The following is a 17,407-nucleotide window of genomic DNA, read 5'->3' as shown; positions in this document are numbered from 1 at the left end:
ACGGCCGGATCAAGGCGTGTTGAGTTTCAGAATGGTCTATCCGCTGAACCGTATGCAACCTTGATGAATGACAACGTGGAAGACTTAACGGAACTAAGACTTTGGTCGTTGGAAAAGATCAAAGAAAATAAGGCTAAGGTCGCCCGTGCATACAACAAGAAGGTCAAGCCTAAGGATTTCCGGGTGGGAGACTTGGTTTGGGAGGCAGTATTGCCATTGGGAACTAAAGATAAAAAGTTTGGTAAATGGTCTCCAACTTGGCATGGTCCGTACAAGGTTGATCAGGTTTTGCCTGGGAATGCGTACATGCTCGAGGAATTGGACGGCGTTAAGTTCCAGTTGCTGTCAATGGACAGCATCTGAAGAAGTATTTCCCGAGCATGTGGAAAGGCGAGTAAAGAAAAGCCGATGAGATCCATCTGGCTGCAGTGAGATAGGCCAACACGTTGAGTTGGCCGCGCAAAAAAAATGATGATGACAGGCCAACACGTTGAGTTGGCCGGTAAAAAAAATATATATGATGATGATAGGCCAACACGTTGAGTTGGCCGGTAAAAAAAATGCATTTGAGAAGTAAGATAGCCGATGTGTAACCATCGACTTTAGATGTTTTTAAACAAGTACAAGTTTCAGGTTAACAGGCAGTACTAATTGTCTCTTGAGCCTATCTACTGGTTCAGGAATTCTTCTATGGCGTGGATGGCTTCAGTACGGACGGCATTTGCTCGTGCTACAATCGCTTCGTCATCCTTGTCATTGCCTGAAACTATCTGCCGACTCAAGGTGCTGATCTCTGCAAACTCTGCTTGTATTTGCTCAGATATTTTCTGGGTTTCTTGTTTGGAGTTTGCAATGGAAGTTTCCTCGGCCTGGATGAGTTCCTTAGTAATGCGGAACTTTTCTTCGAGGTCCAACAGTTCTTTCTTCAGGAGGTCGAGTCGATTCATGTTGGCAGACATATCAGCTTTGATATCTAGAGTTGCTTTCTTCTGGTTAAGGGCCTTGCACTTTTGGGTAATATCAGCTTTCAGAGAAGCTTGAGAGCGACTTGCTTCCATCCGTTGTTGTGCTTTATTCACTTCTATCCGAAAGAATGGAAGGTTGCTGGCTGGCCAGAGCTTGATTTGCAACGGCTTCGGAAGTTGGGTTTCTATTTGCTCGAAGATGTTCTTTATCTTGCTGGAATCATCAACCAGAGCAGTGATCGGAGCAGATAGTAGATCCTTAATGAGTTGAAGCTGATGTGCCAAGCTGGCCGATTGCTGTAAAGATGATATTTCTGCTCCAGGGGCAGTCAGACCCATCGATGCGGGGTCAAAGGAAAGCAGACCTGAAATGTCAAAGCTCTATGGACATACCTGGGGTTAGAACGAGTTGCATTTATGAAGCTATCGGCTGGTTCAGAATTGGTTTTGTAATGTTACCTGTTCTGAAGAAGAGGTGTTGGACGGATCAAGAGCAATTGTCATGTTAGAGCTGGTGTTGATGCCAAGAATATCTGCTACATCGGCTTGTTCCTCGCTTGCATCCGACAGTACATCAGGAGTTGCAGCTAGCTCATGTTGATCCAGGTTTTCTGCATCGGGGATTTCTTCAGCTGCGTCCTGAAAATAGAGTTACAGTCAACTGGAGTACACATGTATGAGATGAAGAAGAAGTTTCAGAGAAATGAGTTACCTGGTTGGTATTAGACTCTAATGGACTCGAAGAAGCTGGTGCTGGCTTCTTGATCACTCGCCTCGTGATCATCTTCCTTTTCTTGGTCAAGACTTGGGGGGCAACGCTTGCAGAAGTTTGTCTTCGCTTGGAAGCCGACTGAAGTAAGTCTGGCTGAACAGACATTATCACTTTCTTCATTGGTGGTGATCCTTTGCAGAAGATTACATCAGGAGCAGTTGGAAGAAAGTGAAATGGCTCCCCAGTACTGGTCATGGGTTCTGGACCATCTTGTTGCTGCTGACAGGATGAGCAGGTTAAGCCAAGAGAAAGGAATAGAGGATTTAAAAGGATAAAGTACATAAATTCAGTACCTCTTCCTCAGGGATTACATATTCAGGATCGATTTGCTGCAGTCGAGGACCTAGAGCTTTTCTGAAGACATGAGTTTTCCACATGTTCCACCAAGTATCAAAGCCGATTGATGAAGAAGTAAAGGACATATCGGCTGGTATTGGGATGTGGAGGTCATCAAACATGCTGTAGCATCTTGAACTGGTAAGACCGTCAGGCAGATCGGCTCTGCTCTCCACCAAGTGGTGAATATGGAAGTGGGGAGGGACCTGTCCTAGGCCAAATTGCCGAGTTGCTATGGCTGGTTGGTAAGATTCATAACCTGGCTTGATAATTCTATTAGAAGTGCTGATGCCAACAGGAAGGAAGCTAGGTCGAATCATCAAAGAATACAGATGCCGAGTGCTGTCGTCATCGGCAAAGCTATCTAGTCTGAAGGCAGTTGGGTTCTCAAAGGATTCAGATTCAGTAAACGGGGAGTAGAGAGGATTGTCTAGTCCTTTGTAGAAGATTTTAAACCAGTTTGCTACATCTGTTGAATTCAGTTTACTACCAGGGAGACTGAATGTAACACCCTAATTTAAATTCAGCATTTATTAATAAATTTAATTGGCTTTATTTAAATTTTCTAAGGTTTATTGTGTTTAGACTTGCATTTAATCTAATTTTGTTCCTCAAACAATTAAAATTTTATCATAGGTTTAAATTTTGTGTTGCAGTCATGCTGGTGCATCCTTTTATTTGAGTGTGGTTTGAATTCAAACTTGTATTTGAATTCAAACTTTGTTTGATTTAGATTTAGAAAGGAAAAGAAATAGAAAAGGAGCCCAAACCCCTAAACCCACACCCAGGGAGCCCACTAACTCAACCCAAAACCAGCCTGAGCCCAGCTCCCTTCCTTCCTTCCCTGGCGGCCCAGCCCGCACGCCACCTCCTCAGCCCGTGCGACGCGCTAGCTCGGCCCAAGCGCGCGGCCCAGCGCTCCGCGCTCCGCTCGCCCGCGACACACCCCAGGCCCAGCTCGCACCGGCCTGCTCCCGCAGCGCCCACTCTCGTGCGTCGCCCTCCACTACGCCTGGCCCACCTGCCAGCGCTGGACCCACCCGCCAGCGTCGCTCCGCGCCGCGATCCCGCAGCCGCGTCGCTCTCTCTCACTGCGCCCCGGGCCCGCCTGTCGGATCCTCCTACTACCTCGCACAACGGCCGGCTCAGTCACCGCCGTGATTCCCGCACCGCGTCAGCACCTGGGCACGCACACCTAGGCCTCAGCCGCCCTATAAATGGGATCCCCGGCCTCCCCGGCACCTCATCCCCATCGCAGCCGCCTCCCCAAACCCTAGCACACCGCTCCACCGCGCCATCGCCGCACATCCGATCTGCGCCGCCGCGGAGTCGCCGCTCCGCCGCACCAGGAACCGTCCAAGGAAGCGCACCGGCTCCGCCTCGACCTCCGGAGTTTCCCCGGGCCTGCTACACCCCACCCCGACCCCCGCGTCGACCTCGTCCACGACCCCTGAACTCGGAACGCCGCCGTGCCGCCACGAATCCATCTCCGCGCCACCGCTCCTCCCCTCTGCACGTCTCCTACGCGTTGCGCAGAGGTAAAAGCACCACACTACCCTCTTTAACCCCCTGTTTCCCCTCAGACCGGCGTGCAATGGCACGCCGGCGGGCCTGCGGCCGCGCAACGCCGCCCGGCGCTGCTGCGAGCCACAGCAGAGCCCCCATGCGCCCCCCTAGTTCGCCCAGATGAGTTCGCCGTAGCGCACGCTAGCTCCCCGACCCGAAACCGCGTCGAATCAAGCCCCGCAGCGCCTTTTGCCGAACTCCGGCGAGGTCGCCGCCGCGAAGCAGAGAGCTTCGGCGACCAGCGCCGCCGCTCCGCGCTCCTTTCATCCAGGGCCGCCCGATCTGGAGGCAATGGTCCAGATTAGATCGTAGGCAGTTTAGATCTGGCCCGTTAGATCGAGATCCAGCGGCCCTCGTTCGTGCGTACCGGTTCGGGGTGGCGATTTTATTAAAGAGCCCCCGGAGTTTCCCTGTTTCTACCCGAGCTCATGGCCAGTTCAAAAGAAATTAGATTTAGGTCCTGTTTTTAGCACTTAACACCCTGAGTTCCTTTAAATTAGAACCCGCAGTCCGCCCTTGGCAGTTTTGTGTGCTAACCCCTGCAGCTAACCTTTAATTATGTTTAGGCCCTCGGTTTTTGCAGAAAACCCCCAAAAACTTAGTTTTTCTTGCAGAAAAGCACTTGGACCTTGTTTTAAGTGTAGTTTATGCGTTTTAGCTCCAATTTTAGCGTTCTTTATATCCACGCGATCGTTGTAATGCGTAGAACAGTATTAGAGTAGTTTAGTGTGCTGTTTTTATGTATTGATGTACTGTTTCTTAGTTTTTGTTAGTGTTTGCTTGTATGTTTATGTTGTGAACTGTTTTTGGCCATGTGATCGTGAGTAGACGTTGATCCATCTGAGGAGACCCAGTATCAGTACTCGGAGCAGCATCCGTCTTCAGATCAGTTTGAGCAGCAGCAGGAGCAGTACGAGGAAGACAAGTATAACATGAACAACCTATCATCTTTAAATATAATTTCATACTGCATTTAATACTGTATGCCTATAAGGACTTTCCTAGCCACTTTATATCCTTTATATATATCCTTTGGGTTGCATTTTGGTTAGTTGTGCTAGGTTGCAGCGCTATAACACACTCTGGTCCGTTTTAATTAATTTGATTAATGGTTTACTTGAACTTAATTCTGAGAGTGGCCCTCTGTGTGGATGAGTGGCACACGTCTCGTTAAAAGATGGTTTTTGTAGAAACATGGTTTAGGGGGCCAGCACGGTGCTTACTGCCTGGTCGGCCATTCTCCATAAGGACCGGTTCATAGAGCGACAACCTGGGACAACAGCGCTACCACAAGGCTAGAATGGGATAGACTTGGCTTACTAATTAGGTCTGATACTGTTCATTCTGTTGTATATACGTGTGACTTGATCCTGGCACGTATATGATTGCTCGGTTTATGTTCTTTTATAAACCGGGTGTTACACCTACAGTCGACCTGGCTCTGATACCACTCTGTAACACCCGGTTTATAAAAGAACATAAACCGAGCAATCATATACATGCCAGGATCAAGTCACACGTATATACAACAGAATGAATAGTATATCATAGCACATATCACGTAAAAAGATATAATAAAGCGAATACGAATGTTATTTATTACATTAATGACAAAATGTCTGATACAGTGGAAGCGAAGTACAAAATACGATAAAGCTCTCCGAAGCTGAAGCAGGGCGCCACAGGGACGTCGACTGGGAGACGAACACCTAGAAGTCCTCGTAGTCCTGGTAGCGCTGGACGAACTCCCTCATGTCGGCAGGAACTGAGAAGCAGTAGCGTAGCCAAGAGGAAAAAGTAGAGAAGAGGCAAGAGTGAGTACACAACTTGTACTCAACAAGTATAACACAAACTATGAGGCTCTAGGCTGGCTGACTCAACTGCATTAGCTTTTAAGTGTTGGCAAAATTTTATTAAAACTATTTACTACGAGTTGATGAATTACCATTAACCCAGTTACATAGTAATTAATCAAGTTTAATCATGTAACTACTGAGAAACCAAACCAAAACCAAGCCACCAAGGTAACCCCGAGAAGCACCTCCCTCGTCGGAAGGAGATAACTCCACTAATCAAAAGGAGGATCTGGGCCGCTCATAACCGTGAGCACGGCTAGTATACCAGTTTTACACTCTGCAGAAGTTGCACATCTTTACCCACAAGTCGTGAGCTACGCCAGGGGTTCATCACACTTCCTTAGGTGAGATGACTAGCGACTCACTACGAGGCCGTTACAAAGAATCTCATTGGTAAGGCGTAACCGCGAGAGATAGGTCAGCGATGATGGGGCCCACCTCACGGGGGTACAAGCACAGGTACGCAAACCAAGCACAGACCAGCCGGAGGAGCAGGGACCATTGAAGCTTACTACTCTTGCCCCGCAGGTAAGTTACTCCAAACCAAAAAGACCTAATTAATAAGCCAAGTCTATCCCATTCTAGCCTTGTGGTAGCGCTGTTGTCCCAGGTTGTCGCTCTATGAACCGGTCCTTATGGAGAGTGGCCAACCAAGCACTAAGCACCGTGCTGGCCCCCTAAACCATGTTTCTACAAAAACCATCTTTTAACGAGACGTGAGCCACTCAAGCCACACAGAGTGCCACTCTCAGAATTAAGTTCAAGTAAACCGTTAATCAAATTGATTAAAAAGGACCAGAGTGTGTTATAGCGCAGCAACCTAGCACAACTAACCAAAATGCAACCCAAGGATAAATATAAAGGATATAAAGTGGCTAGGAAAGTCCTTATAGGCATACAGTATTAAAATGCAGTATGAAATTGTAATTAAAGTGATAGGTTGTTCATGTTATACTTGCCTTCCTCGTACTGCTCTGGCTGCTGCTCAAACTGCTCGGAAGACGGCTGCTCCTGGTACTGGTACTGGGGCTCCTCAGATGGATCAACGTCTACTCACGAACACATGGCCAAAACAAAGCATGATAATAAGCAGACAAGCAAACACTAACAAAAACTAAGAAACAGTACATCAATACATAGAAACAGCACACTAAACTAGTCTAAAGCTATTCCACGCGTTACAACGATCGCGTGAATATAAAGAACGCTAAAAATGAAGCTAAAACGCGCATTCTAGGCCAAAAACAAGGTTCAGGGGCTTATTTGTAAGAAAACTGAAGTTTCAGGGGCTTTTCTGCTAAAACCGATGGCCTAGACGTAAGTAAACCTTATTCCTGGGGTCTAACTCACAAAAAGGACAGGTCTGGATCGCGGGTTCAAAAACTACAAAGCTCAGGGGCTAAAATGGTAAAAACTGGACCTGGATATAATTATTTTTCAACGCGCTAGGACTGCGGGTTGATATCTAGTAAACCGAGGGTCTCTTTAACAATTTTACCAAGCCGAACCGGTATCTTTGGATATGGGCCGTTGGATCGCGATCTAGCGGCTCAGGATGGCTCGGGCTTGGATCTAATCTGGCGCGTTGATTCGGGATCGGGCGGCCACGGGCGGTTGGGGTGCGGGCGGCGGCGGGTTCTCGCCGGAACAGAGTTCCGCGGCGGCGATCTCACCGGAGAAGGCCAAAAAGGCGCCCCGGTGCATGGTTTTGGCCTGGGATTTAGCCCAAACGCTCGAGAACGGCATGCGTGATGCACTGGAACACTCGGAGAGGCGGTGCGGGACAGGGAGAGGGGTTCTCACCGGCGAGGGCGGCTCGGCGGCGGTGAAGTTCGCCGGCGGGTGGTGTGCTGACCTCGGGAGCGGGCTAAGGGCCTAATCAACTAGCGCAAAAGGAAACTCGGGGATCCAGGGTGCTCACCGAGGGCGCGGGGCGGACGGATTCGCGGCGCAGGGGACCGGCGGCGAGGTCTGGGCGGCGAAGACGACGCGGAGTCCGGGGAGGAGTCGTTGTGGGCGTCGGGGTCGGAGAAGAAAGGTCCGAGGAGGCTCCTGGCGTTGAGGCGGAGCTGAAGCGCTGCCCGGCCGGAGCTTCGGCGTGGCGGAGGGGTGTGGCTACGGCGGCGCAGAGGAGGTCCGCGCGGCGGAGCTGGCGCGAGTGCGACGGACTTAGGGTTTGGGGCTCTGGTGGCGGCGGTGGAGAGGTAGGGGTGCAGGGGGGGTCGCGGGGGCTACTTATAGGGCGGCGGCGGCCTTGGCGTGCGTGCCCGGGAAGGGAGGCGCGGTGGAAATCTCGGCGAGGTTAGCGGCTTGGCCGTTCCGACGGCGCGTCGCGGAAGGGAAACAGCTGACCGGTGGGGCCGGCCTGGCAGTGGCTCGCGGGGGATGCGGGCGAAACACAGGCGCGGGCGGGTGGAGGCTGACGTGTGGGGCCGTGCTAGCAGCGAGGGGAGGAGCGCGCACGCAGTGCTGAGCGCGCGGGGCTGGGCTGCGGCGGTGGGCCGTGCGGGGCAGGTCGCGCGGGGAGGGAAAAGAGGAGTGAGCTGGGCCCGCGGGGTTGGGCCGGGGCGCTGGGATGGACCGAGGCTGGGCCCAGGTCGCGGGTTGGGCTGCTGGACCGGGCCAGGCTGGCTGGGCTGAGTGCTGGGGTGGTTTGGGCTGGATTGGGCTTGGGGTTTGGGTTTTTCTTTAACCTTTTCTATTTCTATTCCAAAACAAACAAAGTTTGAATTCAAACAAATTTGAATTCAAACTCCCTAGCACTCAACCAAAATAAACAAAAAATATGCACCAGCATGTATGCATCACAAAAATTAAACCTAGGATAAATTTTAATTACTTATAGAACAAAAATTAAGATTAAATGCGAGTCTAGCACAATAAACCTTAGAAATTTAAATAAAGCCAATTAAATTTATTAATAAATGCTGAAATTTAAATTAGGGTGTTACAGACCCTACCCCCTTAAAGAAATCTCGTCCCCGAGATTTAGCTGGGCTGGCTAGCAAAGAGATCTGGATATGTCTTCTTCAACTCATCTTCTCGCTCCCATGTAGCCTCAGCTTCACTGTGATGACTCCACTGAACTCTGCACATCTTGATGCGCTTGTTCCGAGTAACCCTCTCTGATGTTTCCAGAATCTTCACCGGATGCTCGGTATAAGTCAGATCTTCCTGGACGTCCACTCCATCCAGGGGTGCCTGCTCCTCAGGTACTCGCAGACATCTCTTCAGCTGAGATATATGGAAAACATCATGAACTCCCGAGAGGCTGAGAGGTAACTCCAGGCGATAAGCAACTTCGCCTTTCCCCTCTAGCACCTTGAATGGCCCCACATAACGAGGTGCTAACTTCCCTTTGACATTAAATCTGCGGATTCCTCTCATCGGAGACACCTTCAGATACACATAATCACCGACACTGAAAGTCAGGTCCCTCCGTTTGCCATCTGCGTAGCTCTTCTGTCTGCTCTGTGCAATCCTCAGATTTTCTCGCACAGCCTGAACCATCTGCTCTGCATCATCTATGATCTCAGGGCCAAAGAGCTGCTTTTCACCAATCTGATCCCAATAGAGAGGAGTCCTGCACTTTCTGCCATACAATGCCTCGAAGGGAGACTTCTTCAAACTGGCCTGGTAGCTGTTGTTATATGAGAACTCAGCATATGACAGGCACTTATCCCAACTAGTACCGTACTGAATGGCACAAGCTCTCAGCATATCCTCCAACACTTGGTTGGTTCTCTCTGTCTGCCCATCTGTCTGAGGATGATAAGCCGTACTGAAACGCAGCTTCGTATCCAACGAATCATGGAGCTGCTCCCAGAACCGAGAAGTGAACTGAGACCCTCTGTCAGATATAATCTTCTTGGGCACCCCATGCAAGCAGACAATCCGAGAGATGTACAACTCTGCGAGTCTAGCACCGGAGTAAGTAGTGTTCACTGGAATGAAGTGAGCAACCTTCGTCAATCGATCCACTACTACCCATATGGAGTTGTACCCTTTCTGAGTACGAGGCAATCCAACAATGAAGTCCATAGTGATTTCCTCCCATTTCCACTCTGGAATCTTCAAAGGCTGTAACAGACCTGCTGGCCTCTGATGCTCAGCCTTGACACGCTGACAGGTGTCACAAATAGCCACATACTCTGCCACTGAACGCTTCATCCCATACCACCAGAAACGTTCCTTCAGATCATAGTACATCTTCGTGCTGCCCGGATGAATAGAGTAAGCTGTATCATGGGCCTCACTCAGAATCAACTTCCGGAGATCCTTCACATCTGGCACACATATCCGGTTCTTGTACCACAAAGTACCCTGATCATCCTCTCTGAAATGAGGAGCCTTGCCCCTCTTGAGCAACTCACGAACCTCCTGCAGCTTCTCATCGTCTTTCTGATGCTGCCTGATCTCTGACTCTAGAGTCGGTACTGCCTCAAATGCTGCACTGGAAGTATGATGCAAGAAGCCCAGACTCAACTGCTCGAACTCCTCGCATAACTCTGGAGGCATCTGGAAAGCCACGGCCATGTTGACATAACTTCTCCTGCTCAGAGCATCTGCTACAACATTGGCCTTGCCCGGATGATAGTGAATCTCCAGGTCATAGTCCTTGACTAACTCTAGCCATCTTCTCTGCCGCATGTTCAGCTCGTTCTGCGTGAAAATGTACTTGAGGCTCTTGTGATCAGTGTAGATATCACACCGCTGTCCATACAAGTAATGCCTCCAAATCTTCAGAGCATGTACAACTGCGGCTAACTCAAGATCATGAGTGGGATAATTCAGCACATGCCGACGTAACTGCCGTGACGCATAAGCTATCACTCTGCCCTCCTGCATCAGAACACACCCAAGACCATCCTTCGAAGCATCACAATACATCGTGAACCTCTTCGTCTGGTCTGGCAGAGTCAGGACTGGCGCCGTAGTCAACCTCTTCTTCAGCTCATCAAAGGCCATCTGACGCTCATCAGTCCATACAAAAGCCACATTCTTCTCCAGCAAAGAAGTCAAAGGCTTCGCGATCTTGGAGAAATTCTCAATGAACCTCCGATAATATCCAGCTAAGCCCAAGAATGACCTGACTTCCTTTACTGTCTGTGGTGTCTCCCACTCTAGCACATCCTTCACCTTGCTCGGATCAACAGCAATGCCTCCTTGAGAGATAACATGACCGAGGAATGGAACCTCGTCAATCCAGAACTCGCACTTGCTGAACTTAGCATACAACTGATGTTCTCTCAGCCTCTGCAACACGAGTCTCAGATGCTCCTCATGCTCTTCTTCTGTCTTGGAGAAGATCAGAATATCATCAATGAAAATCACCACGAAGACATCCAGATAATCCATGAAGACCATGTTCATCAGATGCATGAAGAAAGCCGGGGCATTAGTCAGGCCGAAGGACATGACTGTATACTCATATAGCCCGTACTTGCAGGTGAATGCCGTCTTCGGAATATCCCCAGGACGGATCCTCAGCTGAAAATATCCCGAACGAAGATCAATCTTCGAGAATATACGAGCACCTCGAAGCAGATCGAAGAGATCCTCAATACGGGGCAGTGGATGCTTGTTCTTGATAGTGACTGCATTCAGCTCACGATAATCCACACACATCCTCTTCGAGCCATCCTTCTTATCTACCAGCAACAATGGAAAAGCCCAAGGAGAGAAGCTGCGACGGATATAGCCCTTGGCTAGCAACTCATCAATAGTCTTCTTAACTTCTTCATGCTCTATAGGTGCCATACGGTAGGGCCGCTTTGCAATAGGAGCTGTGCCAGGCAAGAGATCAATACAAAACTCAATGGCGCGTTCAGGCGGCATACCTGGCAGATCATCCGGAAAGACATCCGGGAATTCAGACACCACGTGAATACCGTACGTGGGTCTAGCCTCCATCTGATGAAGAAATCCAGAAGGCTCTACTGCACTGATAACAACCTCTTGGCCACTGGAAGCTGATAGCAAGACTGTCCTCTGAGCACAATCTATCTGAACTCCCCATTTGGCCAGAGTCTCCATTCCCAGAATGACATCAATGCCCTTGGTGTCTAGCACCATCAGATCAGTACAGAACTCTACTCCCCTCAAAGAAACACTGACTCTCGGGCAGTAAGTGTGAGACCTCAACTGTCCTCCCGGTGAAGATACTAACAGGCACCTCTTTAATGTGCTAGTATGAATACCATGATGCTCGACAAAAGATTGAGTAATGAAGGAATGCGTAGCACCAGTATCAAAAAGCACTGTAGCTGGATATGAATTAACCATGAACGTACCAATAACCACGTTGGGAGCCTCGGCCGCTGACTCGGCCGTCACGTGGTTCACCCTGCCCTGTGCTGGCGCCCTGGGCTGAGCTGGGCGCCCCTGCTGTCCCGCCTGCGCCTTCCGGGGGCAAGCGTTGGCGTAGTGCCCCGGCTGGCCGCAGTGAAAGCAGGTGCGAGGAGGTCCCTGAGCCTACTGTCCGGTAGGAGTTGCCGGACGTGGAGCGTGCGGTGCCGGTGGAGCCGGTGGAGCACGAGCCGGAGGTGCCGGTAACCTCGGGCCCTGACCTGCCTGCTGCTGTCGAGGCGGGTACTGCTGCGGTGGCCTCTGCTGGTACTGCTGGGGAGGCCGGTACTGCTGCTGGTACTGCTGGGGCTGCTGGAGTCGAGGGCGAGTGTTGCTGCCGGAAGCAACGGGGACAATCTTCCTCTTCTTGTCCTCCATCTCCATGTGCTTGCACTCGGTGTTGAGCGCGCTGTCAACCAGATGGTTGAAGTCGTCAAAGCAGAGGTTGAGCAGCGCGTACTGGAGGTAGTCCTCAAGACCCTCCATGAAGTGCTCCTGCTTCTTGCGGTCATCCGCAACCTCGGCAGGGGCGTAGCGAGCCAGCTGAAGAAAGCGATCACGATACTCCGTGACCGACATAGTCCCCTGAATTCACAAAGACAGATAGATATCGGAAGATTAACTCAAGATTCATAAGGATAGAACAAGGGGCATTAGCTGAAAAGAAACCGCTGAATGATTATACTTAAGGTTACCTGCTTTAGTGCAAGGAACTCCTTCTGTTTCATCTTCATAACGCCCGCGGGGACGTTGTGGCTGTGGAAACGCTCCCTAAACTGGAGCCAAGTGAGGGACTCGCGGTCGTGAACTGGGTGGGACTCCCACCAGTCCAAAGCTGCCCCTCGCAGCTGTCCTGCTGCGTACAAGACGCGCTCACGGTCATCGCACTGGGCGATGTCCAGCTGACGCTCCACTGCACGGAGCCAGTCGTCGGCCTGAAGAGGGTCGGACGTGTGAGAGAACGTCGGCGGGTGACCCCTCAGGAACTCTGCACGCCTGTCGCGAGGCTGCGGCGGTGGAGGAGGCGGAGGCTGAGTGTGAGCCTGTTGGAGAGCCTGAACAGTGTTGTTCAGGGTAGCCATCATCTGCATCTGGAGCTGGAAGTACTGCTCCGGAGTCAAAGGCGGCGGCATCGGGATCCCGGTACCCTGGTTGTTCTGACCCTGCTGCTGGACAGAACCGGAACCGGTGCTCCTGGTGTTCACCATCTGATTTGAACAAAAGATTTCACGAGTAAGGATATTGCAAGAATAAACTCCGTTGGATATGATAACTCTTTGCGGAAAAAGACTCAGCCATGATAAAGTAGACAGGATAGAGTTGACTGTTTTACCCCCAACGATCTAACTCATTTTATTAATTAGTTAACTTTACATCTGAGTGATTTTCTTTAAACAAATTTAAACTACTAAGCTATGCAGTCATTCAAAAATCCAAATCAAACATGTAGCATAATAACAAGCAGACAATTTTCACGACTTAGCCGAGTTTAGCAATAGACTCGACTAACATAACGCGTCGCAGAACGTGCTATCGTGTTATTATAAAAAGGTCACCTAGCTAACTCACGGTGGTCAGATGACTGATTCAGGCCAAATCTACGAAAACTATTCTTCAGAGAGAGAAATCAAGGCAAGAAGGGTAAAAGTCATAGAAGTCAAGGGGTACAATAGTAAAATAGTTTCAGCAGTCAAGGATTGGAGAGAAGAAGTCCTAAAACTCGACCAGTTCTAGCTAGGCTTCGTCCTACAGTCGATACGGCTTTGATACCACTCTGTAACACCCGGTTTATAAAAGAACATAAACCGAGCAATCATATACGTGCCAGGATCAAGTCACACGTATATACAACAGAATGAACAGTATATCATAGCACATATCACGTAAAAAGATATAATAAAGCGAATACGAATGTTATTTATTACATTAATGACAAAATGTCTGATACAGCGGAAGCGAAGTACAAAATACGATAAAGCTCTCCGAAGCTGAAGCAGGGCGCCACAGGGACGTCGACTGGGAGACGAACACCTAGAAGTCCTCGTAGTCCTGGTAGCGCTGGACGAACTCCTTCGTGTCGGCAGGAACTGAGCAGCAGTAGCGTAGCCAAGAGGAAAAAGTAGAGAAGAGGCAAGAGTGAGTACACAACTTGTACTCAACAAGTATAACACAAACTATGAGGCTCTAGGCTGGCTGACTCAACTGCATTAGCTTTTATGTGTTGGCAAAATTTTATTAAAACTATTTACTACTGAGTTGATGAATTACAATTAACCCAGTTATATAGTAATTAATCAAGTTTAATCATGTAACTACTGAGAAACCAAACCAAAACCAAGCCACCAAGGTAACCCCGAGAAGCACCTCCCTCGTCGGAAGGAGATAACTCCACTAATCAAAAGGAGGATCTGGGCCGCTCATAACCGTGAGCACGGCTAGTATACCAGTTTTACACTCTGCAGAGGTTGCACATCTTTACCCACAAGTCGTGAGCTACGCCAAGGGTTCATCACACTTCCTTAGGTGAGATGACTAGCGACTCACTACGAGGCCGTTACAAAGAATCTCGTTGGTAAGGCGTAACCGCGAGAGATAGGTCAGCGACGATGGGGCCCACCTCACGGGGGTACAAGCACAGGTACGCAAACCAAGCACAGACCAGCCGGAGGAGCAGGGACCATTGAAGCTTACTACTCTTGCCCTGCAGGTAAGTTACTCCAAACCAAAAAGACCTAATTAATAAGCCAAGTCTATCCCATTCTAGCCTTGTGGTAGCGCTGTTGTCCCAGGTTGTCGCTCTATGAACTGGTCCTTATGGAGAGTGGCCAACCAAGCACTAAGCACCGTGCTGGCCCCCTAAACCATGTTTCTACAAAAACCATCTTTTAACGAGACGTGAGCCACTCAAGCCACACAGAGTGCCACTCTCAGAATTAAGTTCAAGTAAACCGTTAATCAAATTGATTAAAAAGGACCAGAGTGTGTTATAGCGCAGCAACCTAGCACAACTAACCAAAATGCAACCCAAGGATAAATATAAAGGATATAAAGTGGCTAGGAAAGTCCTTATAGGCATACAGTATTAAAATGCAGTATGAAATTGTAATTAAAGTGATAGGTTGTTCATGTTATACTTGCCTTCCTCGTACTGCTCTGGCTGCTGCTCAAACTGCTCGGAAGACGGCTGCTCCTGGTACTGGTACTGGGGCTCCTCAGATGGATCAACGTCTACTCACGAACACATGGCCAAAACAAAGCATGATAATAAGCAGACAAGCAAACACTAACAAAAACTAAGAAATAGTACATCAATACATAGAAACAGCACACTAAACTAGTCTAAAGCTATTCCACGCATTACAACGATCGCGTGAATATAAAGAACACTAAAAACGAAGCTAAAACGCGCATTCTAGGCCAAAAACAAGGTTCAGGGGCTTATTTGTAAGAAAACTGAAGTTTCAGGGGCTTTTCTGCTAAAACCGATGGCCTAGACATAAGTAAACCTTATTCCTGGGGTCTAACTCGCAAAAAGGACAGGTCTGGATCGCGGGTTCAAAAACTACAAAGCTCAGGGGCTAAAATGGTAAAAACTGGACCTGGATATAATTATTTTTCAACGCGCTAGGACTGCGGGTTGATATCTAGTAAACCGAGGGTCTCTTTAACAATTTTACCAAGCCGAACCGGTATCTTTGGATATGGGCCGTTGGATCGCGATCTAGCGGCTCAGGATGGCTCGGGCTTGGATCTAATCTGGCGCGTTGATTCGGGATCGGGCGGCCACGGGCGGTTGGGGTGCGGGCGGCGGCGGGTTCTCGCCGGAACAGAGTTCCGCGGCGGCGATCTCACCGGAGAAGGCCAAAAAGGCGCCCCGGTGCATGGTTTTGGCCTGGGATTTAGCCCAAACGCTCGAGAACGGCATGCGTGATGCACTGGAACACTCGGAGAGGCGGTGCGGGACAGGGAGAGGGGTTCTCACCGGCGAGGGCGGCTCGGCAGCGGTGAAGTTCGCCGGCGGGTGGTGTGCTGACCTCGGGAGCGGGCTAAGGGCCTAATCAACTAGCGCAAAAGGAAACTCGGGGATCCAGGGTGCTCACCGAGGGCGCGGGGCGGACGGATTCGCGGCGCAGGGGACCGGCAGCGAGGTCTGGGCGGCGAAGACGACGCGGAGTCCGGGGAGGAGTCGTTGTGGGCGTCGGGGTCGGAGAAGAAAGGTCCGAGGAGGCTCCTGGCGTTGAGGCGGAGCTGAAGCGCTGCCCGGCCAGAGCTTCGGCGTGGCGGAGGGGTGTGGCTACGGCGGCGCAGAGGAGGTCCGCGCGGCGGAGCTGGCGCGAGTGCGACGGACTTAGGGTTTGGGGCTCTGGTGGCGGCGGTGGAGAGGTGGGGTGCAGGGGGGGTCGCGGGGGCTACTTATAGGGCGGCGGCGGCCTTGGCGTGCGTGCCCGGGAAGGGAGGCGCGGCGGAAATCTCGGCGAGGTTAGCGGCTTGGCCGTTCCGACGGCGCGTCGCGGAAGGGAAACAGCTGACCGGTGGGGCCGGCCTGGCAGTGGCTCGCGGGGGACGCGGGCGAAACACAGGCGCGGGCGGGTGGAGGCTGACGTGTGGGGCCGTGCTAGCAGCGAGGGGAGGAGCGCGCACGCAGTGCTGAGCGCGCGGGGCTGGGCTGCGGCGGTGGGCCGTGCGGGGCAGGTCGCGCGGGGAGGGAAAAGAGGAGTGAGTTGGGCCCGCGGGGTTGGGCCGGGGCGCTGGGATGGACCGAGGCTGGGCCCAGGTCGCGGGTTGGGCTGCTGGACCGGGCCAGGCTGGCTGGGCTGAGTGCTGGGGTGGTTTGGGCTGGATTGGGCTTGGGGTTTGGGTTTTTCTTTAACCTTTTCTATTTCTATTCCAAAACAAACAAAGTTTGAATTCAAACAAATTTGAATTCAAACTCCCTAGCACTCAACCAAAATAAACAAAAAATATGCACCAGCATGTATGCATCACAAAAATTAAACCTAGGATAAATTTTAATTACTTATAGAACAAAAATTAAGATTAAATGCGAGTCTAGCACAATAAACCTTAGAAATTTAAATAAAGCCAATTAAATTTATTAATAAATGCTGAAATTTAAATTAGGGTGTTACAGTAGGACGAAGCCTAGATAGAACTGGTCAAGTTTTAGGACTTCTTCTCTCCAATCCTTGCCTGCTGAAACTATTTTACTATTATACCCCTTGAATTCTATGACTTTTACCCGTCTTGCCTTGATTTCTCTCTCTGAAAAATAGTTTTCGTAGATTTTGGCCTGAATCAGTCATCTGACCACCATGAGTATTAGCTAGGTGACCCTTTTATAATAATACGATAGCACGTTCTGCGACGCGTTGTGTTAGTCGAGTCTTTTGCTAAACTCGGCTAAGTTGTGAAAATTGTCTGCTTGTTATTATGCTACATGTTTTATTTGGATTTTTGAATGATTGCATGGCTTAGTAGTTTAAAATTTGTTTAAAGAAAATCACTCTGATGTTAAAGTTAACTAATTAATAAAATAAGTTAGATCGTTGGGGGTAAAACAGTCA

The sequence above is a fragment of the Panicum virgatum genome, chromosome 2N (genome assembly GCF_016808335.1).
Source record: "Panicum virgatum strain AP13 chromosome 2N, P.virgatum_v5, whole genome shotgun sequence".
Lineage (NCBI taxonomy): Eukaryota > Viridiplantae > Streptophyta > Magnoliopsida > Poales > Poaceae > Panicum > Panicum virgatum.
Note: the sequence above shows the minus strand (reverse complement) of the source record.